We start from the raw sequence: 9,656 nt of genomic DNA, 5'->3' as shown, positions 1-9,656 counted from the left end.
GAGGAGGAGGGGGAGGAGGAGGGGGAGGGGGAGGGGGAGGAGGAGGGGGAGAGTCAGAATCAGATTGTCTGGTTTTTGCATTTTACATCAGAAATAGGGCTTCGCCATGAAGACATGAGACGGATGTTCTCATATGACTTACTGAGCTATTTCCCACCTCTTGGTTTTGGTTTTCTATTTTTATCACTTTGACAGGCAAGGGTGTGAGCGTAATGAGCCTGGAAGGGCCAGTGTCCAGGAGGCAATGGACAGACTTTCCCTCGAGTCTGAATTTGACCCCTCCCAGCACCTCCATTCTGGCCTCAACGGCTGGGAAGAGGTCACTGACATCCTTTTAATGTTCCCAATTGAGGCCCCGAACTCCTTCCTGCATTTATCCTTAGAGTGGTGGCATCAACCTGAAACTGTCAAAAGACTTTTAACTTTTAAACCCTAAGAGAGGACAGCTAAGAAACAAACACAAAGAGGGCATGAGTTAAAGCAATCCTGGCACAGCTCACCATCTAGAGTTTGGAACTTGCTTGCAGCCTGACCCTCAAAAGAATCCAGAGGAAGGTTGTTCTTCCTCATTAACGAGCTCTTGGATGGTGTCCCCAAAGCCAGAGTCATTTGCCACCCACGTCCAGGGGATGTGATGGTGCTGATAATGGTAAGTTCTTATATTAAGTCACTTAACCATCCTATGAGAGAGACACTGTTCTTAGCTCCATCTTACAGATGACAAAACTGAGTCACAGAGAGGCTAAGTAAATTTCCCCATGTCACTCTGCTGGTAGGTAGCAATCGGGGGTGTGGACCCAGTGAATCTTCATCCAGAGCTCCCCTCCTAGCCAAACGTCCGGTTCTTTTCTCCGGAATGTCCCTCTTTTCCGGGTGGGTCACCCTCCATGGCGTCACTCTTGCAAACTGCCGTCGACTAATGGCTTACTTCTTCACAAGGATTTTTTGAAAACTCCTTGTATCGGTCTGGCATTTCCTTCTAGTCTCTTCCACCTTGAGTTCTTGGGCTTTTCTTTTAGAGATGCACAGAATGAATGAATCTATGTGTCTTTAAAACCAGCCTGAGTCCCTGTCTGAGTTTTCTCGTCTCACATGGTCTGAGATCATCCTGACCCACCGCCTCCACGTAGCTGACCTTGGGCTGATTACATAACCCTCTTTGCCTCTGTATCCTCATCTGTGAAATGGAAATCACGGGAGTGTACATCCACTGGGTGCTTTACACGGGAAGCCTCTGGAGCAGCGCTGAGCACACTTGGGTAAAGGTGGGCTCCTGGTTCCGTTCTGTAGACTTAACACCCCCAGTCTTTCCGACGGGGATGATTGTGAACTTGCACGGTACACAGTGTGGTTCTATGGAACCAGCCGCACATGTTGTGACCCTGCCCTCTGTCTGTCCTTCTCCACTGCCCCTCTCCTTAGAATCTCTCAACCCTCCCCTGGATACATACTCGGCCAGATACCTAATTTGCCGGCTTCTAGGCTTGCCCTGTTTCAACCCATCTTCCCCTGGGCTTCCATGGTGTTCTGAAAGAAACACAAATCAGCTCTGGCACCAGTCCTGCTCAGCTCCTCCGTGACTGCTCCTGGGCTGCTGGATAAAGCTCAGACCCTTACTTTAACTTGAGAGTTTCTCCTTGGTTTGTCCCCTGCTGACCTACCTGCCTCTCCTCCCCTCTCTCCCTTCCTGCTCCATTTTCCGTGAAATGAACCATCTCTTAGATCTCTGAGCCTCCCCTGATTTTGGGCCTATCTGCTTGGGGCCTAGCAGAGGGAGCCAGGTGTGCAGGAGGGGGACGGGTAGACCCTGGCTAACGCTGGGCCTGTGGGATGGTGCATAACGTAAGGGCTCCATAAGGCAGCGTGGCCTCCATGTCAGTTCATGGCATTATTTTTTCCAGGGGTCGTATTCAAAATCTGTAACCACAATTGTCTGGTCTGCAGGCCTGATGGACCAGGCATTAATCCTTTAGTTGACAGATTGTGAAGAGGTTTGGGGGGGTCCAGGGAGATAGAAGGGGTGGGGCACAGGCTCCAAAGAGCAGTGCTTTTTAACACAGTGGTTTGGAAGCATTGCAGTATTTTAGCAATGGTATGGCAGTGCCTGTTTCTGCAGAAAGCTCCTTCCCCATCCCTGGGCTCCATTTGCTTCCCTCTCCCCGGCTCCCCCATGGCCCTGTCCCACCTCCAGCCAATCACGATTTGGAGGCTCTTATTTTGAAGCCTGCTCCGGGTCCGGGTGACCCGTTTTTTCCAGAATTTGTCCACAGGGCTTGGAAAGTCTCCCTCCCCACATGGCATTGTGGACACCCATCTGGCCCAGTTCTTTAGCTTAAAGGCCCCTCAGCCCGGGGCTGCCCACTCAGGATGAGGACAGGGGGCTCTCAGCTCGTTCTTCTCATCTTTCCCAGCTTACAGAACGCAGACAGCAGGGGGTGACATGAAAAGTCATGATTTGACACCTGAGACCTTCATCCAAATACGTTTGCAAACTGCATTAACCTTTGAGACAAGAGTTCAGTAATCACATCAAAAAGTGAAGGGTGTTGTTTGCTCCTTGTGTGGCAAGGATGGAGCGCTCTGGGACTGGACAGGACCTGGGTGACCTTGCACCAGCCTCTGGATGCCTGTCTCCAAAGGGCAAACTCCTCTGCTCTGTGTCTTCCTGTTCATCATGGCGGGCGCTCTCCATCAGGTGGCATGCTGGGCCCCAGGCAATTCATTCTCCAATCCAAGAGACAAGTTCCTTACCTGTAAAGAGAGGCAAAATACAAAGAAACATTTTTTTAAAAATCACATGACCAGTTGGAAAAACGGAACGTCGGTCACACTTCACTCCTGGAGGAGGTGGTAACGATGACTTCCTAGTTCAGGAAAAGGCCTTGGTTAATTCTGGGGTCATTAAAAAGGGGCAGTCTCCTGGGCAGAGTCTGGGTGGAAGACGTTTACGCACACGCAAAGATAGAAACCATCTGCAAAGGAAAGGTGGGCGTTGGTGTCTTCTCCCTTCTGAGCCCTTACTGACATTATAGAGGAAAAGTAGAAAAAGCGTGATCCCACAAAAGTGGGGAATAGAAAGGAGGTATCACGAGATGAGAGATTGCAACACACTTTTGGAAGGGGCTTTGTTTGGAATGATGGTGCCATATTTAGAAAGGCCAAAGGAACTCAGTAGGCAAAGGGCACCCCGGTGAGAAGGAAACAGAGTGAGCCTTGAACTCCAGTGAGGTCCAGAATCAAGGGGAGCTGGTGGAGGGGATGATGGTGATGGTGTGAGATGAGAGCTGACGGCCAAGGGCTTACCAGTGACCCTCCTGCAGGAGGTTCAGTCTCTGAAGACGGTAAAGAGGAAACTCTCAGGACACCAAGGTCACTGGCATGACAGAGGGCGGGGATAAGCCATGGGGTTGAAAACAGGATACTAATTGGAAGTCTGCATCCCAAATGGTCAGAACATCTTCCTGGTCCTCTTGCTCCCAAGGAACCCGAGCCTGTTCCTACATCCTAAGCAAAGACTGGCAGCTGCCAGACAAGTTACTGGAGAATTTCCTAGAGAAAATTCTAGGAATTTTCTCATCTTGAGTGCCATCATAATCAGAGTTCCCAACAATGTAGCTGCTTTTCCGTCCTGACACAAAAACAAAACAGACATTTGTCAGCCCATATACCCTCCCATGCACTTGGAGAGCTTCTGATAAGCCTTTTTAGTACATTTGTCTTAAGTGTTAACGAACAACCCAAGAGTATTAGACACATCAGGAAAGCTGCGGATGTGCAACAGAGACACCAAGTGAAAAAGATAAAAGAAGTGCCTGGAAAAAAACCCTGTCCCTCTAGACTGGACTCAAGAATGAATCACCTGGATCAGAATGACTCCAGTCAAACCACAGATGCAGGAGCAAAAAAAAGGAAAAAAAGAAAAGAAGAAGTGCTTATCATTTGATCCCACTGGAGATTTCTGGGTTTGTTTGTTACACAGCAAAAGCTGACTGATATAATCCATAAACAAGAAGAGGATGCTATGACAACTGAATAATCAGAAAGCAAGAGAGAGGTCTTGGAAATTTAATATAAGGCATCCAAAATAGGAATTTCGATGGCAGATTTAAAAAGTAGGTCACAGAACTAGTTCCTGGGATATAACAGGAAGAAATGAAGATGGAAAAGAGGAAGGGAAGGAACAGCCCAAGAGAAGCAATCAGGGGGTCTGCCATCTGACTTAGAACTTATTTTTGAAGATTTTTTATTTTATTTATTTATTTGACAGAGAGCTCACCAGCAGGCAGAGAGGCAGGCAGAGAGAGAGAGGGGGAGCAGGCTTCCTGCTGAGCAGAGAGCCCAATGCGGGACTTGATCCCAGGACTCTGAGATCATGACCTGAGCTGAAGGTGGAGGCTTAACCCACTGAGCCACCCAGGCGCTCCTTAGAAATTTTTTTTTAAAGGGAGAGAGAGAGAGCAGAGAAAATTATATAAACAACAACAACAATAACAACAACAAAAAACAGTCCAAGGAAGCTTCCCCAGACTGAAGATCCCGAGTGTCCACATTGAGTTAGGCCTATCATAGAAGTAGTAAAATGAGCAAGAAACAATCCACACATCATCACGTTAACCCAGAAGATCACAGATAAAGAGAAGTTTCCAAAAGCTTCCAAAGAGGAAAAAAAAAAAAGACTGAATACAATGCAGCAGAAAAAAGAACACTGAATCCTCATCGACTACAAGAAGAAAGTGAGGGATCATGTTTGACAGTCAGCATTATAAGCCTTTTGTTCAGAAATACAGAGGAATTTAGAGGGAATCACGGAAGGCTTCCAGTAGTTCCCTTGGGGTGGGAGCGAGCGGGCGGGAGCTTTTCAGTCCTCCTCTTCCTTGTTGCGGTGCCTGTGCCTTTTAATCCAGCACTGACCACTCGAGGAACAGAAGTAACAGGTGTAGTCAGAGCCACTGGGTAGCGGGGAGAGTTGGAAGGGAAGGCTCGCATAAGAGGCAATGCTTGGGGCCCAAAGACAGAGACAGCTGGCGAGCAGTTTCTTGCAGCTCCCCTGCAAAGAGCCCATCACCCTTCTGGTCACCCCTCCACCTTCCGCTCTTCCCTAAAGGTCTACAAATGTGGTCCGAGGGGAGTAAGGGGAGAGGGGCTTGCCCACGTGGGACGCTGCCGGACTCAGGGAGGCCGGGTTTGGGAGGGAGGGTGTGGCCGCAGAGGAGAGAAGGCCCCTCTTCCTCCTCTTACTAGAGGAAGGGGACTCGTGGGAAGAATTAGGGTGAGATGCTGGAGAAGGTCTCCGTCTTGCTATTAAGTGATATGGGACAGGATGACTGTCCTCTCCATTGCAACACTGGTCTGAGTGGTCTGAGCATCAGATGCCACCATGAGGGGGAGGCATGAAAGCAGCAACTCAGGGATCATTGTTGGGGTCCCTGGGGCTGTAGGAGCCCCCATGATAACCCCAACTTCCTCGTCTTAAGCACTTACTGTGTGCCGGGCAGACAACACCTTTCAATCCTAGAACGCCTTTCCAGGGGATGGTGCATAGTCTTTCAGGAGAAACAGGGGTTGGCCGAGCAGACAGGGTGTGGGCCTCACGGGGCATCAGCAAACTGCAAACACGGACTTGAGCTGGAACAGGAGAGGGACAAGGGCAGAGTCAGGCTTGGGTGACAGCAAGCTGGACTGGTTCTCCGGAGAGCTGGAGAGCTGGAAACCTCAGTTAGTTCTTTCCAGGAAGGGCCTCCTGCAGCCGGTGGGAAGAGAGAGGCAGGGCTGAGGTGGGGTGGGAAGGTTGGGGGGCCAGCTCCGGCAAGACAGGAGGCTGTAGGGCTGGAGCGAGGGGGCAGCTGGGGGACATCTGGAGGCGAAACACATTCCTGGGGATTGGCTATCGCAGCCAAGGGAGGACGAGGAAGCCACGTGACCTCCAAGTCTTTGCCTTGGCTGAACGGCAGAGACAGAGGTTGCAGGAGGAAGGGTGCTCTGCAGAGCTGGGGGGCATCTGGGGGCGCTGGGGGCCTGGAGGCAGTTGGATTCAGGGGCCTGGAGCACCCCTGGGGAGCGGCTGGTAAAAGGGGCACAGGAGTAGATGAAGCCCGGAGCCAGTGAGAGCCCGGGTGTGTGGGGAGGGGACTGAGGAAGTAGATGCAGGAGGAGCCCAGAAAGGGGCCACCAGACGTGGAGGAGGAACCGGGGAGCACGTGGGTGCAGGGAAACTGAAGCAATCGGCGGAGACCAGGGCTGGGCAAGGGCGCCGGGGCAGGGGTGGGGTGCGCAGAGGGCAGACACCCTCAGGGCCTTGGGGGGGGGGCGGGGGTGGGAGCAGATTGCCAAAGAGTGAGAGGATGAAGGGCAGTTACAGAATTTCCAGGACCTCCTGTTGCAAAGCTCTCCGGTTCCGGGGTGTGTGGTTCCGGGCTCCGGGGCATGCTGGGCAGTTAGTTAGTGCTCCTTGTGGGCTGGGACAGAGGAAGCTCTTCCCTGAACCTGGAGGCCAGAGCCCAGAGGAGGAGATGCGGCCTGTGAGCCCACCCACCTGCTTCCTCATGCCCTTCCTCCACCTGCCACACACACTCGTGGAGCCCATTTGGGACACTGGAGATTCACAGATGAATGCGGTAGTCCTTGACCCACAGGTGCTCCTGGCACACAATTACATACTCACCTATTACATACCACGATGGATTCCCCTTCCTCAGCGGGAAGGGCTGGGAAGTCTAGAAGCCAGCTCTTATGGTTAGGGTCCCCCAATCCATGAGAGCTAGAGCTAGAAGCCACCCCCAGCCTTCAAAGAGTCATTGATGAGCTTCTGCTCCCAGCACGGGTTCCTCCTGCCTGATGGTCCTGCTTCCCTGGGGACACCCTACCCAGGGGCTGGACTTGTGTCCTAGCGGGCTGGCTGCGTGTTGGGAAAACAGAAAGAGCTCAAATTATTTTAGCAGTGAGCATGTAATACAGGGGATTGGTTGAACAGATCTTGGAGGACGGAAAAGCGAAAGGAACATTGCAGTATTGCAGTAAGCAGATAGTGCACCGGCTTCCACTGGGGGAGGGAACAGAAGGAGGAGAGTGGGGTTATCACAACCTAGAAGCTTGGAGGAGGAACAGGTGAGGGGGGGCGCTCAGCTGATGTTGGTGCCTCAGAAGCTTGGAGAAGGTCCCTACAGGGAGCTGGGACTCAGAAATTCAGATCTCCGAGGAGGCGATTGTGAGGCTTATGGTGGGGATGTGGGGAAAAAACTAGAACTGACCTCCAGGGCAGTGCTGTTGGGTACAGGGAGCAAACAGCAAGGAGTGAATGCCTTCCTCCTCTCCATCCTTCTGGTCTCCTGGGAGGAGCTACTCTTGGCAGGAACGAATGGGAATCAGTCTTCCAAACAGCAAATGTGGTTTAGAGACCCAACACCAGCTCCCAAAAGCTGAGCATAGAAGGGTAGGTCTGAAGTGGAGAGGAGACAGTTTAAGAACCAGCCCAGAGGCTATGACTGCATTTAGATCCCCCTCCTGCTCCCCCAGCCCCGCCCTCACGTTCACAGACCTGTGAGTCTTGGAGCCAGTATGGACCCAGAACCTTTGCCCGTTATGGACCCAGAACCTTCGCCCGTCAACTTCCTGATACACTGGCTGATGGGGATGTAAAAGGATACAACCACTTCGGAAAACAGTTTCCTTCTAAAGTTAAACACCGTAGGATTCAGCCCCCTACTCTTAGACCTCTACCCATGAGCAATGAAACACAGGTTCACGTGAGCCTTAACGCTGGAACGTCTGTCACAGCTTTGTTTTGATAACTCTAAACCCGGAGCAGCCCTAATGTCCATCAGTTTGTGAAAGGATCAGCAACTGTGGTCTATCCGTAGAAGAGATGACTACTCGGTCATAAAAAGGACAAAGCTGTGATGTACGCATCAACATCAATGAATACCAACAGCCTGATACTCTGGGGAAAAAAGCCAGACACAAAAGACCATATACGCTGTGATTCCATTTGTGTGAAATTTCAGAAATGACAAGATAGAATAATAGAAAGCAGGGCAGGGAGGTCTCGGCAAGGGGCATGAGAGATCTTTTGGGGATCATGGGAATGACCTCTATTGTGTTGTTGTTGGTTACGTGATTGTCGAGACCCATTGACCTGTATGCACTTAGGTGGTGAGTTTTACCCTATGTCAATGACACCTGATAAACCTGATTTTTAAAAATCGAATCCAAAAGCTGTTAGCAGGGGGCATTTAGTCTACTTACTTCCAAAGCCACCTCCTGTGAGCTACTGTCTCCTCAGCAAAGGGATCTTTAAAAAATGTTCATCAGGGGCACTTGGGTGGCTTAGTGGGTTAAGCCTCTGCCTTCGGCTCAGGTCATGATCTCAGGGTCCTGGGATTGAGCCCCGAGTTGGGCCCTCTGCTCAGTGGGGAGCCTGCTTCCCTTCCTCTCTCTCTGCCTGCCTCTCTGCCTACTTGTGATCTCTCCCTGTGAAATAAATAAAATCTTAAAAAACAAAAGTTCATTAGATTACATACTCTTTATTTAAAGACCGTGATGGATTCTCTATCCTTTCTGAATGAATTCCAGAGGAAAACTACGGCCTACGAGTCCGTCTGTCCTGCTTACTGACCCTACCACTTGCAGGGACAGGAGCCATAGTATCAATGGGGACCCAGGCACCGGGTATCCACACCCGTGAAGCTGTAAATCAAGCCAACAGACGGCTACTAAAACAAGTTCCATAGGACCCTGTCAGGCAGACCTCCGTGAAAAGCTGGAAGGTCAGGTTCAAACTGAGAATTGTGTGAGTCCCTGGAGTTCTGTGCGGGAAGGTGATGGTGTGCAGAGGCAGACGCTAAGCCACCGCCTCCCCACCCCTTGCCTTTCTACCCTGGCTCCGTCTGAACCTGTGAGGACACCTGCTAGGTCTCTGGAGACATCTGTGTTTGTGACCCCCTGGGGGCTGAAAACAGCGCTTGGTGTGAAACCAGGGAAACTGGATTCTCCGTATCTCCCGGCTTCTGAAATCGTGCCTTGTTCTGTGCACATGTATGTGTGTGTGCGCGAGTGTGTGCGTGCGTGTGCACACATGCTTCTGTGTATACGCCTGTGTGTGTTCGATGTCTGTGCGTGTGTGCGTGTGTGTATGCATGCCCCCGTGTTTATGTGTGTAATTCCACCGCAGGGGGAGCTCGGCAACCGAGCCAGATTCCTGTCTGTTTCCTTCACACCTGGGCGGGGTGGATGTTAGGTGCGTGCCTGTGGAATAGGGGCCAGTTCGACACAGTGACTGTGTTTTGGAGCCCTCCGGATTTGGGGTCAAAATCTTACCTTGCCGCTCACTCCCTAAGTCACTGTGGTTCAGGCTCCGGATCCTGCAGAAACCGTTTCCTCCTCTCCAGACCAGGGATAAAAATATGACTTCTTTTATGGGGGTAGGTGTGAGGATTAAGTAGCAATAACTGGAGCCGACATGTACTGGGCTAGACTGTGGGCCGGGCACGGTTCCTAGATTTTGCACGTGCTAACTTATATATTCATGCAATTTTCTGGGGAAGGGATGGTGAAACCATAAACCCAGCGCATCTCTGTGCCTGTTTCTGACCAGTGGAGAGGAGGTTCAGGATCCTTAGCCTCTGCGGGCATCTTCTCACGAGTCCTGCTCAGATTCCCAC

At 51.2% G+C, this 9,656-nt stretch overlaps 1 long non-coding RNA gene across 2 annotated transcripts; it reads right to left on the bottom strand.

The window, feature by feature from the left end:
• Positions 1 to 1,956: 1,956 nt before the first annotated feature.
• On the bottom strand, positions 1,957 to 7,455 carry LOC132020470 (uncharacterized). Of its 2 annotated transcripts, none has more exons than XR_009404977.1 (3): positions 7,248 to 7,455; positions 5,482 to 5,625; positions 1,957 to 2,751 (listed from the first exon to the last, which is right to left on the bottom strand). It is a non-coding gene; the product is annotated as an uncharacterized LOC132020470 (long non-coding RNA). The 2 variants fall into 2 exon arrangements; XR_009404976.1 differs by lacking the exon at positions 7,248 to 7,455 and adding an exon at positions 5,922 to 6,092.
• Between the last annotated feature and the right edge of the window lie 2,201 nt (positions 7,456 to 9,656).

Source organism: Mustela nigripes, chromosome 6 (assembly GCF_022355385.1).
Source record: "Mustela nigripes isolate SB6536 chromosome 6, MUSNIG.SB6536, whole genome shotgun sequence".
Classification (NCBI taxonomy): domain Eukaryota; kingdom Metazoa; phylum Chordata; class Mammalia; order Carnivora; family Mustelidae; genus Mustela; species Mustela nigripes.
This window is presented reverse-complemented; position numbering and strand designations above follow the sequence as displayed.